The 17,654-nt window shown below is 33.2% G+C and overlaps 1 non-coding gene across 1 annotated transcript; it reads left to right on the top strand.

Moving 5' to 3' along the window:
• Positions 1–206: 206 nt before the first annotated feature.
• LOC121205277 (small nucleolar RNA R71) lies at positions 207–313 on the top strand. The gene has a single exon (XR_005900361.1). It is a non-coding gene; the product is annotated as a small nucleolar RNA R71 (small nucleolar RNA).
• The last annotated feature ends 17,341 nt before the right edge of the window (positions 314–17,654 follow it).

Genomic DNA, 17,654 nt, shown 5'->3' with positions numbered 1-17,654 from the left:
AATCGACGTTATAAACATCGGCTATTTTCATTGGCTTTGTCCCCATGACTTGCCACTGATAGTTATTCAATGACATCTTCTCTATGAACTCATAAGCATCTTTAGGTGTTTTATTATTGATGGTTCCGCCAGCAGCTGCGTCAACCATTTGCCGAGTTGAAGGATTCAGGCCATTATGGAATGTTTGAACCTGAAGCCAAAGCGGTAACCGATGGTGAGGGAACCTTCTCAAAAGGTCCTTGTATCTCTCTCATGCATCGTAGAGTGTTTCTAAATCCATCTACACAAAAGAAGAGATATCATTACGTAATTTAGCTGTTTTAGCCGGCAGAAAATATTTTAGTAGAAATTTTTCGATCATTTGTTCCCAAGTAGTGATTGACCCTCACGGTAACGAGTTCAACCACTGTTTAGCTTTGTTCCTCAATGAGAAAGGGAATAACCGAAGACGAATGGCATCGTCAGAAACACCATTAATTTAAATGTATCACATAGTTCCAAAAAGTTTGCTAAGTGAGTGTTGGGATCTTCATCCTGCAAACCATCAAACTGAACAAACTGTTGTATCATTTGAATTGTGTTAGGTTTTAGTTCAAAAGTATTTGTAGCTACAGCAGGTCTAACTATGCTTGATTCAGTTCCTGTTAAAGAAGGTTTAGCATAATCATACATAGTACGTGGAGCAGGATTTTGATTAGCCGTAATTGCAGGATAGCTGATTGTATTGGTTTTCAGCCATCTCTTCGGTTAGGGGTTGAGTATCGTCTTCTTGCTCATTCTCTGTGTATCTTAGGCTTTGCCTTATTTCTCTTTGGTTTCTGCGAATTGTGAGATCGATTTCTTCATCAAAAAGTAGTGGTCCTGACGGGTTTCTTCTAGTCATAAACTATAAAAAACCTACAAGAAGAAAGAAAAAGAAAATTAGTAAATTAGAATAAAATTAAAAATAAAATTAGATCGTAAGAAAAATAAATGGCTAAAGTAATAAAAATTGAGTGTTCCTAATATTTTAGTTCCCTGGCAACGGCGCCAAAAACTTGATTGCGTGATTTCGTGATAAGTTTTAAATATTTATATTTTATCGTTCTTGAAACTAACTATTATCGCAATGTAGGCAAATGTACCTATCAAACAGTAGTAAAGTTTTAGCAAGACTAGATTGTCGAACCCAAAGGAACTAAAAGTACTAGTAATGACTGTCTTTTTATTATCTAGCCTAGGAATAAAGAGGTTTTGTTATTAACTAACTAATTATCTAAACTAAGAACTCACAGAGTATAGAATTGGGGAATTTCTTTTGGGAAAATCGATTGAATGAAGACAATACCTAAGGAAAAATCCATCTAAACTGCACCTGTTATTCTGGCTCCGAATCGGACAATTTATTCATTTAACTTGTTCCATAGAGATCCCTAAGTTATGTTATTATCCCTATTCAAGACTAATAACGTCTAATCCCTAGATTGAATAATTGAGACCTTTCTCTAATTAACACCCTAGGGTTGCATTAACTCGATCTATGGATCCCCTTATTAGGTTTCACCCTAATCTGGCAAAATCTTGTCACCCTATGTCTAGGCGCGTAAACAACTCCGCTTGATTATGACAAATGTACTCTTAGACAGGGTCTATTCCTCCTCTGAATAAGAGCTTATCTTGAATCAGTATCCTGGGATATCAAAACAAGAATTAAGAACACATAATTAAGAACAAGTTAAATATTTTTCATACAATTTAGAAAATAATAACAAGATTCGTCTTAGGTTTCATTCCCTTTAGGTATTTAGGGGATTTAGTTCATAACTAAATAACAAAACATCCCAGAATAATAAAGAATACAAAACATAAAGAAAACACAAAACTCCTGAAGGGGAAATTGATGAGAGATCTTCAGTCTTGATGATGAATCCGGCTTCTGAGATGGATCAATCGGCTTCCTTGGAGTAATTCCTTACTCCCTATTCTGTGTGTCCTCTTTCTTCCTCCTCTAGGGTATATTTATAGGCTTTGGAATGCCTAAGAGCCCTGAAAATTAGCCTTTTCTAAATTGGACTCAACTTGGGCTCGGCAGGGAGACGCCCGTGTGACACGCTCATATGCGATTACTTCAGGCCGTGCTGGAGCCTGCCAAATTGACATGGCCGTGTGGTCTGCCCGTGTGAGGAGGTCCAAGCCGTGTTGATTTCGTACTTTGGCCTATTTTCTCCGTTTTTGGCCCGTTTCTCATTCCTTTTGCACTCCTATGCTCTCCTAAGTATAAAACATGAATTTAAAGCATCAGGAGCATCGAATTCACCAATTCTAATGGGAAATCATCCATAAAATGCGTTAAACATGGGGTAAAAATATGTATAAATTATGGTTTATCAAGTAGGCATAAGCAGAACTTACTGATCCCTATCCAATAATTCATATAGCATGTACTAAGCTCACATCTCATACATTTCAAATAGGTACCTATACCACTCACAACATTGTTATACTTTTCTCGTTTAAATTAAACTGTAACTCTCGCTGTTGAACCATTTGAAATACTATCAGATATTCACTTAGCCTCAGACATAGGATATAATGCCGATGCCATGCCCCAGACATGGTCTTACACTGACTCTCACATATCCGTGCTGAAGCCATGTCTGAAACATGGTCTTACACTGACACATCTTGTAGCCGATGCATGTCCCAGACATGTCTTACAGTGGCTTACATCTCGAGGCGATGCATGTCCTAGACATGTCATACACTAGCTCTCGTCTCAATGCCGATGCCATGTCCCAAACATGGTCTTACATTGGCTCTCATAATGTGGCTGATGCATGTCCGAGACATGTCTTACACTAGCACACAATTAACCCGAATGTCATGGCATGAATATTCGATTTATTTCCTAAGTTTCAAACGGGAGTTCTACTATCTCAATATTCATCAAACATAATTATTTCCACAAGCAAGCATTTTATGCTATATCAATTGAAACACATATAATAACAATGTAGTTTTATTATTTACATACAACTTACCTCGGATTACAAATGTAGACGACTAGCTCGGCTTAGTCCACTTGCTTCTCTTTTCCCCGATCTAGGCCTGGATTTTGTAATTCTTGGTCTAAAATGATAGAAATTCATTTATCTCATTAGAAAATTATTCTAAACATTCGAAAATTCATAATTGGGTAAAATGACCATTTTGCCCCTAGACTTTCACAAAATGACCATTTTACCCCTAGGACTGAAAATTGATTTTTATCACATTTTCTCACTAACCAAGCCTAGCGATCACTTTTTATACTAAAAGCAGCCCACAATTCTCATTATTTCACACATTTATCACCTATTTTACAACTTACACAAAATGGTCCTTAGTTAGGGTTTTCATGGAAAATACTTTACAAAAGTTGTTTATTACACTACCATAACCCATTTTCTTCCATAAAATTTTAGAAAACAACATGAACACACTCATGGTAAAACCCTAGACTTTCAACCATTTTGCCAAATAGTTCCCTCATTTGAAAGCTCATGTTACAGGGGTTCTAAAAGTACAAAAATCATCAAGAAAAACCATCAAGATCACTTAGTTGTAGAGAGATTAAGTGGATGAAATTTTCAAGCTTCAAAACCCTCCTATGGCTGATATTTTTGGTCAAGAAGAAGATGGGAAAAGGGAGGATATCATCCTATGTTTATTTTATTTTCTTTTTAGTCAAATAAGTCACCAACTTCACCCAACATTTGACTTAGTTAAAATCCTTGTCTCATGCCTGGCCAAGCACTATTTTAGGGCCTAATTTCACTTTAAAGACCCCAAATTTATGGTACATGGCAATTTAACTCCTTTAGCTATCAAATTAAAACTTTTTAACTTTATATGATTTATTCCTTTTTTGCGATTAAGCTCATAAACGTTAAAATTAATTCACCAAAATTTTCATGCATCTTTATAAACATGCCATCACACATAAAATAATAGTAAAAATAATTTATCTAACCTCGGGTTAGTGGTTTCGAAACCACTGTTCCAACTAGGCCCAAAATCGGGCTGTTACAGAAATAAGGCATCATTTACGATGAGACATTTTCTCCACTAGCCATGCTCAAGTCTATCTGCATACTTTTATCCATTGTCGCTACTCTCAATTACGAGACCTAGCGAATGGATGTTGAGTCAACATTAATGGCTATCTTGATGAGACCATTTACATGGCTCAACCCACTCGCAATGTTGTTAAGGGACAGGCACAGAAAGTTTGCAAATTGCTAAGATCCATTTATGGACTTAAGCAGGCGTCCCGTTCATTGAATAAAAGATTTGATCAAACGATCAAGACTTTTGGATTTAAGTAAAACGCTGATGAACTTTGTGTTTATAAGCATATAAAAGACAAAAAGGTGGTATTTCTCATTTTGTATGTTGATGATATTCTACTTATCAGAAATGATGTAGACGAATTGCCATTGGTTAAATTGTGGTTAGCTTAACAATTTAGCATGAAGGACTTGGGTGAAGCTAGTTATATTCTTAGAATTCAAATCCTTAGGGATCAAAAGAATAAAACGATAGCATTATCTTAAGCTTCATACATCGATAAGGTACCGGAACATTTTGCAATGGCTGATGTAATGACAGGTGTTTAGCCCACTACATCAGGTTTTTATCTTTCTTTAGATGACTATTCTAAGACAATGGAAGAAAGGGAGAATATGAGTAAGCTTCCATATGATTCGAAAGTTGGAAGCCTTATGTATGCACACATGTCCAGATATCTTTTTCACAATTAGAATCGTTAGTCAATATCAGATGAATCCAGGTTTCAAGCAGTGGTAAGCTGTAAAGCATATATTAAGGTATTTAATAGAACCAGGGATTATATACTTGTGTATTCTGGGGAGGACTGATAAGCCATAATTTGTACATGTTTTTATCCCATGGTTAGCACATTTATGGATGGTTTCTCCTTAGATTTGGTGAATTTGATGCTCTTAATTCTTTAATTTCATGTTTTTTACGTAGGTGAGCATAGGAGAGTAAAAAGAGCGAGAAACGGGCTGAAAAAAGAGAAAATAGACCCACATGGGAAATCAGCATGGGCTGGACTTCCTCACACGGGCATGTCCCATGACCGTGTCCCTTTGGCAAGATCGAAGCACGACTTACATGAGTAGACTACACGCCCGTGCCTATTCAACAGCCTTGACCACGAGCTGAAGTAATCGCACACGGGCGTATCCCTGCCGAGCCCAAGTATAACCCTATTCAAAAAAGGCCAATTTTGAGGGCTCTTAGGCATTCTAAAGCCTATTTAAACACCTGAGGAGGCACTTAGGAGGGGGACAGGGAGTAGGAGGCAAGGAATTACTCAAGGGAAGTCGATCGGTTCATCTTAGAAGCCAGATTCATCATCAAGATTGAAGATCTCCCTTCAATTTCCATTCAGGGGTTTTGGGTTTTCTTTATGTTTTGTATTCATTATTCTTTTGAGATGTTTTCTTCTATAATTCTGAACTAAACCCCCTAAATACCTAAAGAGAATGAAACCTAAGACGGATCTTGTTAATATTATCTGAGTTGTGTGATAAATATTTGACTTGTTCTTCATTATGTGTTCTTAATTCTTATTTTAATATTCCAGGATATTGATCAACCTAGGGTTAGACGTTATTAGTCTCGAGAGAGATAATAATATAACTTAGGGATTTTTACGAATCAAGTCAAATGAATAAATCGTCTAATTCAGAGTCAAATAATAAGTGAAGTCTAGGTGGATTTTTCCTTGGGTATTGTCTTAATCAATCGAGTTTTCCCAAAAGATTTTTCCCAATCTTCACTATGTGCACTCTTAGTTTAGTAATTAGTTTAGATAACCAAATCCCTTAATTTTTAGGCTAGATAACAAAAAGAAGGTAATTACTAGTACTCTTGGTTCCTTTGGGTTCGACAATCCGGTCTTGCTAAAGCTATACCACTATTCGATAGGTACACTTGCCTTCATCGTGATAATAGTTAGTTTCAAGAACGATTAATTATAAATATTTAAAACCTATTGCGAATATCACGTATCGAGGACTTTACTCTTGTTGGATACATAGAGTTAGACTTCCAAACTTGTAAAGATTCAAGGAAATCAATGTTGGGAAATGTACTCATTCTAGGTCATGGAGCCATAGTATGAAGAAGTGCAAAACAAACTTGCACTACTGACTCTACTATGGAGGCCCAGTATGTGGCTGCTTCTGAGGCAACAAACGAAGCTTCGAAAGTTCTTTACCAAACTTGAAGTTATTCTTGGTATAGAAAAAGCTGTAACACTGTATTTTGATAAAGTGCTGCAATAGCTAATACTAAGGAAATGAGAAGCCATAAGAGGACGGAACGTATTGATCTGAAGTATCACTTGATATGAGAGGAAGTAACCAAAGAAATTGTAGATGTGATGAAAGTAGCTTCTGAAAATAACCAAGCGGATCCATTTACCGAGACTCCTATAAGTAGGAGTTTTAACAAACATGTCAAGGATATGTGAGTGCAAAACATGACACATTTACTTCACTAAGGCAAGTGGGAGATTGTTGGGAAATGTGCCTATTTTGTAGTTATAAAATAACTGTTTTCTATTTATTTGAAAAATGAATAAATAAATAAAGTTAATTTCACATTTCACTATTATGTTTTTTGTATCTATGTCTTTTAAATTTTGCATGCATAGCAAAATTTTGATAAGAAAATATTAGTTCATAGATTGTCTAAAGTTCAAACTGAAGATGAGTGGCATTGTAAAGAAAGTTTACATTGCGAGAAAGACAACTTACTTTAGTAGATAATCTAAATAAGTCCATAATTCCTTAAAAGAATCAAAGTGAGCATTTGATTCAAATACTGAGAAGGATTATTATGTCGTCTACAATTTAGATTAGAGAGATGGCTAGCCTTAGATATCAGAGCAGTTGACTCCATGAGTAGAGACATAGATGTATTCATTGGTAGAATGATACATTTGATTGGACCTAAGATGAATTAATTCTGAATTCGTTAGTGAATTAATTCACTTGTGATGTTCACAGTGTGATTTACCTAAATCCTGAGTTAGTCACTAACCAGGCGTATGCATCTCATATGCTTTGATATAAGTGGAGGCTTACGCTCTAAAGATGATCGAGGCCATAGCCGATATGTTGGGTACATGACTTGTGTATGTCATGGCTTTACTAGCAACAGTGGAATTCATAGTTCAACTAAAGAGTTAAGGATATGCTTTCTTTGGCATTGTGTGAATTGATATATATGGAATGTAGTCACAGTTTGCTTGTTCTCGAACGAACAATTTATCAAAGTCATTTGTTGATAGTGGTCATATTAATCATTAAGAATGCACAATGGTGACAATAAGATAAAATAGGATTGTATTGAGTGAACGGATTTAACTCAGAGGAATCCAGGATATCATATGACGGTAACACACACATGACGAGGTTATTGGACAAAGTAGCTAGATGAATTTCTTTCGTAAAGAGTATACAATTTAGTTTCACTACTTTAGTTTCATCACACAATTTTAACATTTTTAAAAAATTTCCCTAAATATTTTTACTTTTATACAATTTAGTCCTTAAGCCCAAAACATGCAATTTAACCATTTTTATTCAAATCTCATTTCTGCCGAATTATTCTCTATTTTTCTACAACCCATACATGATGTTATTTCACACTAAGTCCTAATTTTATTACTATAACATTTTAGTCCTTAAGCATTAAAATTACCATAAATTACTTTACAAAATAGTCCTATTTAACAACCAAGCTTAATAATTTATCATGAAACATCTAGAAAAACTTAAATTCATTAGTAGCACAATCCATAACATTGACAGATTTACAAATTAATCCCCGAGTTAGCTAGATTAAGGTAATACAAGCTCAAAAACATAAAAATTACTAAAAAGGCGCACGGTTTACCTTTTATATCGAAGGACTAATGTTGACCAAAGCTTCCTCCCATGGCTTCAAGGTTTTTCGGTTCTAATTGAAGAAGATGATAAGTTAAAAATAATTTTAACTTGTTATCTTTATTAAATTTCATCTAATTTCTAATTTACTATTTTGTCCTTTCTAATTACTCATAATTTTCAACATTTATAAGCCTAATATCGTCCACTATCCCTTCTAATGGTATAATTTCCATTTAAGGATGGTTTAATTGCACAATTGGTCTTTCAATTTATTAAATTCCAACTAAGTAAACTTAATTTTCAATTCATTCCTAAACTAATTAGGGTTAAAGAGCAAATAGCCCAAAAGTTAGTGGGCTTAATCATATCCACCATCACTTGATCTTTTTTACCATGGTTTAATTACCATTTTGGTCCGTTTACTATTTTATATCCACAACAATTAACTTTTGCCTCTTTTTACAATTTAATCCTTTTAGCTTAATTCGGCAATAAATCATCAAAATTATTAGACCATACTTCAATTCACATGTAATACGACTCTGTAAATATTTAATAAAAAATTGACGGCTTTATATTACGGAAACATGGTCCTAATACCTCATTTTCAATAGCCATTTGACTTTTGAACCCAATCACTTACACTAACTTTTAATTCAATTGTTTAAAATCATCAAATCAGAATCCAATATAAAAATTATTATTAACTCGTATAATTTTAATACTAATTATACAAACTTACCGTCAGATTTGTGGTCCCAAAACCACTGTATCCGACACCACTAAAAAACGGGTTATTACAAGTCTCCCTCCTTAAGAAAATTTGTCCTCGAAATTTTTACCTACAAGTACCTATTTATTCTGAAATTTGCCTCAAGAACTGAAATCGTCATTGGTTCATCTGAATTTAAAAGATAACATCCAATAATTATCTCGATTAATGTGAACTTTATCTTTGGTTTCAATATTCAGGTCTATCTCAGTATTTGGTTTTCTCTCAATTCAACCAGTATATCGGGGCTCCACATTTCCTAGTTTTCTTTAACTTAAATATATAGCATCGTAACAAGTCCTTCAGAACCTGCATTACCACTCTGATTGCTCATCTACCTATGATTGAAATCCTATACTGAAATTAAGTTCAGTATTCAGAACCTCGCAAAGTTTACTCAAAATCTAAAACTAAATCTCGGATCAGTGTTAGAAATAATAAACATTATCACTATATGAAATTTGACAATCCCTGACACATATGACTCGGCTCCTTTTTAAACTGATAATCAGTTTTGACTGGAGTACATGAGTTGACTTTGACAATCTATCAACCATAACCCAGATCCAATGTTTCTTTCTCTATAACATAGGAATACTAGATACAAAATCCTTCGTGACTCGCTCCCATTTCCACTCAGAAATCATGATAGGCTATAATAATTCCAATAGTAATTGATGTTCAGTTTTTTTTTCTTATCCGAAAGAATAGAATAAGTGTTGTTACGAACCTTAGATAAAATTTTTCGTTTATCTCTAGATTATTCAAAGCACAAAATCATTTTAATAATACTTCATACTATCAGTAAGACTTTCGACTGGTCATAACTTTTAGAAACGTTTTTAGAGTTTCCAAATAACAACAGAAAAGAGTTTACTCGTATCTATACGAATCCCATTTGTCAAATTTACATAACCATGAAAACTAACCTCATTGAACTAGAACTCACCTTTACTAACTTTCACATAATCTGCTTTTCAAGTAAAATATATAATAAAATTTTCAAATGCTGAACGTGCTCAGATTCTATTTAGATGAAAATATCACCAACAAACATAGATATGACTATATATATCCTGATGAGACTGAAAAACCCGATTCATCATATTCGTACATTATTAGGAACATTGACTACTCTAAGCAACGTTATTAGAATCCATATTACCACATCAAGCTTGAAAGCAGTTTCAATGTACTACAATCTTTAACTTGCAACTGATAATAACCGGATTTGTATTTATCTTTTAATAACAATGTTATATAAGTATAATATACCAAAAATATTTTACAAATGCCTAAATCATTTTTTGTATAAAGATAACTGAAATAACTCTAGTTGTACTATCTGATTTATCAAATGCACTATGATCATTTCACCAATCTAACATTTCCAAATCAATTATTTTTAGTCTACAGTCTACTACAGTATCATATAACCTTTAGCCAATCTATTCCCAGAACATTATCAAATTCATAAGATAATAGTAACATCAAATAAAAAGGAAAGCTGTAACACCCCTCACCCGTATTCAACTCTGGAATAGGGTTACGGAGTATTACCGAACTATAAAAACAATTAAATATTCATTTCATATACTATTTCAAATATCAGCAAATCATCATTCAAATTCAATTACATTGTCCCTAATACGAGCCTACGATGCCTAAAACATGCATTTAGGAAGGTTCGGGACTAAACTTACAACTTAGCAAATTTTTTACAAAACTTAGAAAAATTTCCAAAACACAGGGGACACATGCCCGTGTGGCCCGGGTGTGTCTCACACCGTTAAAGACACGCCCGTGTCACAAGCCGTGTGGACATTCGAAGTGGAAGCACATGGCCGTTTCCCAGCCCATGTTCTACCTTGTGTAACTCTCTGACTTGGGTCATATGACCAACACACACTCCTGTGTGGCTAGCCCGTGTGCCTTAAAATTGTCCACACAGGCCCGTATGCCAGGCTGCATGCTAGACCGTGCCAAACTTGTAGGGTATATTGACTTATGCCACACGGCCAAGTCACATGCCCGTGTGCTAGGCCGTGTGGAGCATACTGACTTGATTTCAATTTCAACACCAGGGGACACACAGCCATGTAATCTAACCATGTGTCGCACACGGCTGAGACACATGCCCATGTCTCTACCCGTGTAGACAAAAATAGGCTATTTACAAAGCCAATTAACCACCCAATTTCCACACACCTAAATCAACCCATTTGGCACCAAAACGTAGCATATATAGGCACTCATCCAATCTCAATCAAGCATAAAATGTACCATTTCAATAACTACAACAAGAAGTTTCACATGTATCATAAAATGTTATTGCATTTTATACTAATTTCATATTCCCAATTCAACTACATAGCCACTTTCAAACATGTATCAATTTGTCTAAACTCACAAGTGTACTTATTCTTAATTCATTAACCAATTGACATCCATAATACCTATTATCAACAAGTATCACATATATCCATCATCAAGTCCACACACAAGACATATGCACAAATATATACACAACCAAACCATGCAAAATAAGCCAACTTACATGGCTATATACAAAACCAAATATTAACATTTACAACCCAACTCAAATGGCTAAATTCATAGTTAACATATATACCAAAATCACCAAACTCCTATACATGCCATATACTCAAAATGCTTAAGTTCAAAAGTACCAAAGTGATAGTAGGATAGTGTGATGAAGTCTTCGACGGTCCTTGAATCCGAGCTAGCTTTGAAATCACTATAAAACACAGAAAAATAAACAATGTAAGCTATAAAGCTCTGTAAGCTCGTATGAAGTTAATAAGCAAATCTCACCATTTAGTTTACTATTCAAATCATGCATATAACATACCACATAATAATTAACCACAATGTTATGTATTCATTCATCTATATAACCATGAGTTCACTTCTTTCATAAGTTCAATGCACATACAGTTTCCGTACATACCTATTCTTATACATATCTATTCTCACCATTTCATATCTTCGACATACCCATTGAACCATTTAGAATATAAGTCAGATACTCGAGAGTCTTGCACCCTAAGTGCCAATATCATGGCCTGAAGCCAACTCAATGAATCTCGCACCTGAAGTGCCAATATCATGGCCCGAAGCCCACTCAATAAATCTCGCACCCGAAGTGCCAATATCATGGCCTGAAGCCAAATCAATGTAACCCCTAATGACATGTCATTTGTATCCTACTCTATTCCTAAGGTTCAACCGGAATTTCCAATGTCGAATCTTCGTTGAATGTGTCTGCAAGGTCATAATTCAAAATTTAGGCAATATTAAGGTGTTTAAAATACAACTAAAATAAAGCTTATTACATACAAACTTACCTCAGATACAAAAACGACAAAATGAGTCGATTAATCCAAAACCTTTTTCTTTCCCCGATCTAAGTACGTATTTTACTTTCTTGATCTATATAATATCAAATTTAGCTTATTTAATAATATCTCTATTCAATTTAGTCCAAAATTCACTTTAAAGTCATTTTACAATTTTGAACCCTAACGTTTCACATTTTTACAATTTAGTCCTTATTTCTTAAAATCACAAATTTATGCAATTCAAACACAACCCATGCTAGCCGAATTTCAATTAGGTCCCTAGCAGCCCATATTTTTCATTTATTTCACAATTTAACCACCAAATTTCAACATTTCACAAATCAATCCCTAATTAGACAGTTTACTAAAAATCACTTAACAAAACTTGTATAACTTCAATCAATCTATCATTAATCATTAAAGATCATACATATTCATCAATGGAAACATCCTAAACCTTTAATAGTTTTGCAAATTAGTCCCTGGGCTAGCTAGACTAAGCTACAACGATCTCAAAATCATAAATATCATTAAAAACGGGACAAAATAAATACCTAATTGCAAGAAATAGTAATGGTTGAATGAAGAACCCTAGATATGGCTTCTCTTCTTGTTTAATTCGGCTAAGAAAGATGAATGAACCAAATTTTGGTGTTTTTGTTTTATTTAATTACCATTTAATTACTAAATTACTATTATAACCTTTAAAAACTTTAAAAATTACACAACATACCAAGCCACTATCATCCACTATCTCATTAATGGTCTATTTACCACTTAAGGACCTTAACTTTAAGGTTCTATAACTATTAAACACCTTTAGCTAATAGAACTCAAGTTTTACACTTTACACAATTTAGTCCTTTTCATCAAATTAAGTATTCAAACAATAAAACTTCTTAATGAAATTTTCACAACATCAGATAATCATGTTGTAAACATTAAAAAAGTAATAAAATAACTATTTTGACTTTGGATTTGTTGTCTTGAAACCAATATTTCGATTTGACCAAAAATGGGCCGTTACAAAAGTCACAATCATAGATTTTCAGTAAATAATTTCTCATACCAAAATAACCATTACACTCTAATCCATTGGATTATGACTCGAATATCAAACTCAATTGATTCAAGACATAGATCCTTTTCTGTTACTAATGTAGTGCAAATATGTGAGTAAGTTGATCCAGTAATATTCAATGCATATGCAATAATAATTTCGAAGAGATAGAACATACCAGATATAATATCAGATGCAGTAACTCCAGATCTAACAATTGTGTCTTCGATCCCACTACATTTAATTTTTGTGTTATTACTCTGACTTGGGCATTTGCCTTTTTAAAACATAGATACTGTTTAACACTATTCACAAACACAATTTTTTATTTCGATTGTCTTCATTGACTTGTACAAATACCTAATCATAAATACCAAAACATGAATTATAATATTACTTGTACCCATATTCAAATGGTTTTTAACCCTTTACTTCTCAAAAGCTTATCATAGTGAAATCACGCATACTCAAAGTGAAATTCCATGTACCTGTATAAATTATACATTGTTATATTTTCACTTATCAAGCCCATTACATACAAATAAATCAAAACATACAAGCATATAACTAACTTGTAAATCTCCCTATCATTTAATTCATTGAATCAAATAACTTGACTCAAATTTTTGAGAAACAATAAATCACACCAAGGGCATCATAAATGCATAACAGGGGCACCAAAGTGCAATCAGGAGCACAAATATGCATTCAGGGTCACCAAAGTGCAAAAGGGACACATATGTGCATTCAGGGGCATCAAAGTGCAACCAAGGGCACGTATATGCATTCAGGGGTACCAAAGTACAAAAAAGGGCATGTATGTGCATTCAAGGCTACCGAAGGACAAACAGGGGCACGTATGTGCATTCAGCAAAAAATATCTATAAACATATTAACTAAAGAACAATAATATAATATACAAATCGAACATTATTTGCATTCATAATATGATCACATTCTTGTTTCGAAGTCAAAATTTTACCATTTACCTTTTACCTTATAAAATTAATATGTTCAAATTTTATTAACATTCATAATATGCAAGAAAAACAGGGGTTAGATCGGATCAATCAAGATCACACTATCTCCATTTTATATGGCATGTAATTTCTAGACTTCAAACACGCTACGTTTAGTCCAAGAACTAACTAAACCGTAGATCTGATGCCAATAAATGTAACACCCATATCTCGTTTCCGTTTCCAAAATAAGATACAAGATGTTACTAGTCAAGTTGGAATGGTTAATAACGATTTACATTTTTTAATCAATTTAATTTCCACAATCACAAGTAATATTCAATTTGAAAGAGGTCACATGGCCATGTGGCTATCACACGCCTGTGTGCGACCTCAAATGCTCGTGTGCATGGACCATGTAACTCTTTGATTTAGATCACACGGCCATGTCGTAGGCCTTGTGTCTGCCCATATGTCTACTCATGTGCTTCACACAGTCATGTGTCTACTTGTGTGCTTAACACAACCATGTGAAAGCCTGTGTCCCAGGTCATGTGAGCCCAAAAAATGTCATACTTCAAGCTCAAATTTCACCCAATTGCATAGGTACTTAAACCAATACAAAACATGTGATCACAAGGCTTTAAACACATACACAAACATCCAATACATGTTTATTCAATCCATTTAAGACCTAACCAATGGGTCAATAATGACACCTCGTCTCAATTACCCAACGTTTCACTACTTTAGTTTCATCACACAAGTCTTAAAATTCTCAAAATTTAAATTACCTTCAATTCACTTATATCATACCTAATTCAAACCACACGTACCATTTTCATGATTGTTCACTATACTTTAACATGGAATTAAACATACATATCTCAACATCAAAATGCACATTCAAACACAATACATGTACTTATGAAACATTACAAAACATAACTGATTTTTCCTTATTACATGTCATATAAGCCAAGATAAATTCAAGGGTTACCAAAAGAATCCGCAGATAGTGTGATTCATTCATACTGATCCGATCTCACGATCCAAAAAATGTTATCTACGAGAAACATAACAAAATACGAGTAAGCTTCTATAAAGATTAGTAAGTTTATCTTTTAAACGATAAAGCTTATTAAATCACGCATAATAATTCGACTAAAGAAATTTCTAAACAATGTTTCTAACAATAAAGTCCTAAACAGAGTTCTTGGCGATAAGGTTCTTAACAGAGTTCCTGTCAATCATAACTCACAATATGTGAGTAATGCTCAATACGATAGTGCAAATTAATTCCCACATTTCAATAACATCCATTTATCATTAAAGATAATGCCCGATGAACGACATACGAATACAAGTACACTGTTAACCATCCAATACACCATGTGCTCATAAGAGCCAGTACCATCCAGCACACCAAATAACACTCTAAAATAACACGATGGTCTGCAATAAATGCAGGACCTCGGCATATCCAATGAACAGAGAATATATAGAAATCACCTTCACTACTTATATCAATCCTGTATCGCACACATAATAACTAATTGGCATGCCAATCATACTCTACCCTACGTTCCTCGACTCAGAGTATCTCAACACAAAACAATATATGAATAATTCACTATCTCATATCCCATAAAAAGACATTAGTTCATTAACCAAACATTCATCAGCTCAAAGTACCTCATTTGTGCTCAACACTATAACAATCCCTTACGTCATTACTCATATACATAACATCATTATAATGTTAAACCAAACAATTCAATTCATTTAATATGCATTTAAATACATTAGAATTAAATCGAACAAACTTACATGACTGATTTGCAGTAACGGTCCATAATAGCTCAATTAGTGAATGACATTGTGTCAATTTATTTATTTTCATTTTCAATTACACACATCAATATAATCCAAACATTATACAATTAGGTGCATATAATACATTTAAAATGTAGTAATTTTAAACCATACAAACTTACCAGAATAAACTGCAGCAATGACAAAGTACAGAGGCTATTTGGTGATTTTTCTTTTCCTCGATTTTCCACTCGTTTAGGATCTAAAATAATAATTTCATTCAATTTACTAATTATAACAGAAAAATTAATCCAGTTTATGCAATTAAATCCTTTTTAACAATCTTACAAAATTGGCCCAAACATTTTTTTATACAATGTAGTCCTTGAGCCTAAAACATGCAATTTAACCATTTTTATTCAAATTTCATTTCATCTGAATTATTCTCTATTTTCCTACAACCCATACATGTTGTTATTTCACATTAAAAGTCCTTTTAATTTTATCACTTTAACATTTTAGTCCTTAAACATTAAAATTACCAAAAATTACTTTATAAAATAGTCCTATTTAACAACCAAGCTTAATATTTTATCATGAAACTTCAAGAACCGCTTAAGTTCATCAATAGCACAATCCATAACATTGACAGTTTTACAAATTAATCTCTGAGTAGCTAGATTAAGCTAATACGGGCTAAAAAACATAAACATTACTAAAAACAATTGATGTTTACCTCTTAAATTGAAGGACTAATGTTGACCGAAGCTTTCTTCCATGGCTTCTAAGTTTTATTTATTCTAATTAAATAAGATGATAAGCTAAAATAATTTTAACTTGCTTTCTCTTTATTAAATTTTATTTAATTTCCAATTTACTATTTTGTCCTTTTTAATAACTCATAATTTTCAACATTTATAAGACTAATATCGTCCACTATCCCTTCTAATAGTCTAATTGCCATTCAAAGAGGGTTTAATTGCACAGTTGGTCCTTCAATTTTATTAAATTCTAACTAAATAAACTTAATTTTCAATTCATTCTTAAACTATTAGGACTAGAAGAGCAAATAGCCCAAAAGTTAGTGAATTTAATCATATCCACCACTGCTTGGACTTTTTGACCATGGTTTAATTACCATTTTAGTCCTTTTACTATTTTAAATCTATAGTGATTAACTTTTGCCTCATTTTATAATTTAATCCGTTTACTTTAATTAAACAATAAATCATCCATATTTTTGGACCAAACTTCAATTCACATATAATACGACTCTGAAAATATTTAATAAAAAATTTATGGCTTTATTTTACGAAAACAAGGTCCTAATACCTCGTTTTCAATAACCACTTAACTTTTGAACCCAATTACTTACACTAACTTTTAATCCAATTGTTTAAAATCATCAAATCAAAATCCAATATAAAAATTATTATGTACTCATATAATTTTAATACCAATTATATAAATTTACTTGTCGAATTTGTGATCCTAAAACCACTATTTTCGACATCACTGAAAAATGGGCTATTACACATGAGCTTGAGGATAGGAAAGAAGACTAGTCGATTGAAGCGCTCATCCTAGACAAATCGAAAAGGTACAATTTTGATTAAGTGTTTTATTACTTTAGATATCACAATCAAGATCTTGTTTTGGAAAATTTTTTAAAACTTTGGTTTTTCTCTAAATTTATTTTTCGTTGTGTTTTCCAAACCCATTTTTCCAACATACCATTCC

This window comes from Gossypium hirsutum, chromosome A08, assembly GCF_007990345.1.
Source record: "Gossypium hirsutum isolate 1008001.06 chromosome A08, Gossypium_hirsutum_v2.1, whole genome shotgun sequence".
NCBI lineage: Eukaryota > Viridiplantae > Streptophyta > Magnoliopsida > Malvales > Malvaceae > Gossypium > Gossypium hirsutum.
This window is presented reverse-complemented; position numbering and strand designations above follow the sequence as displayed.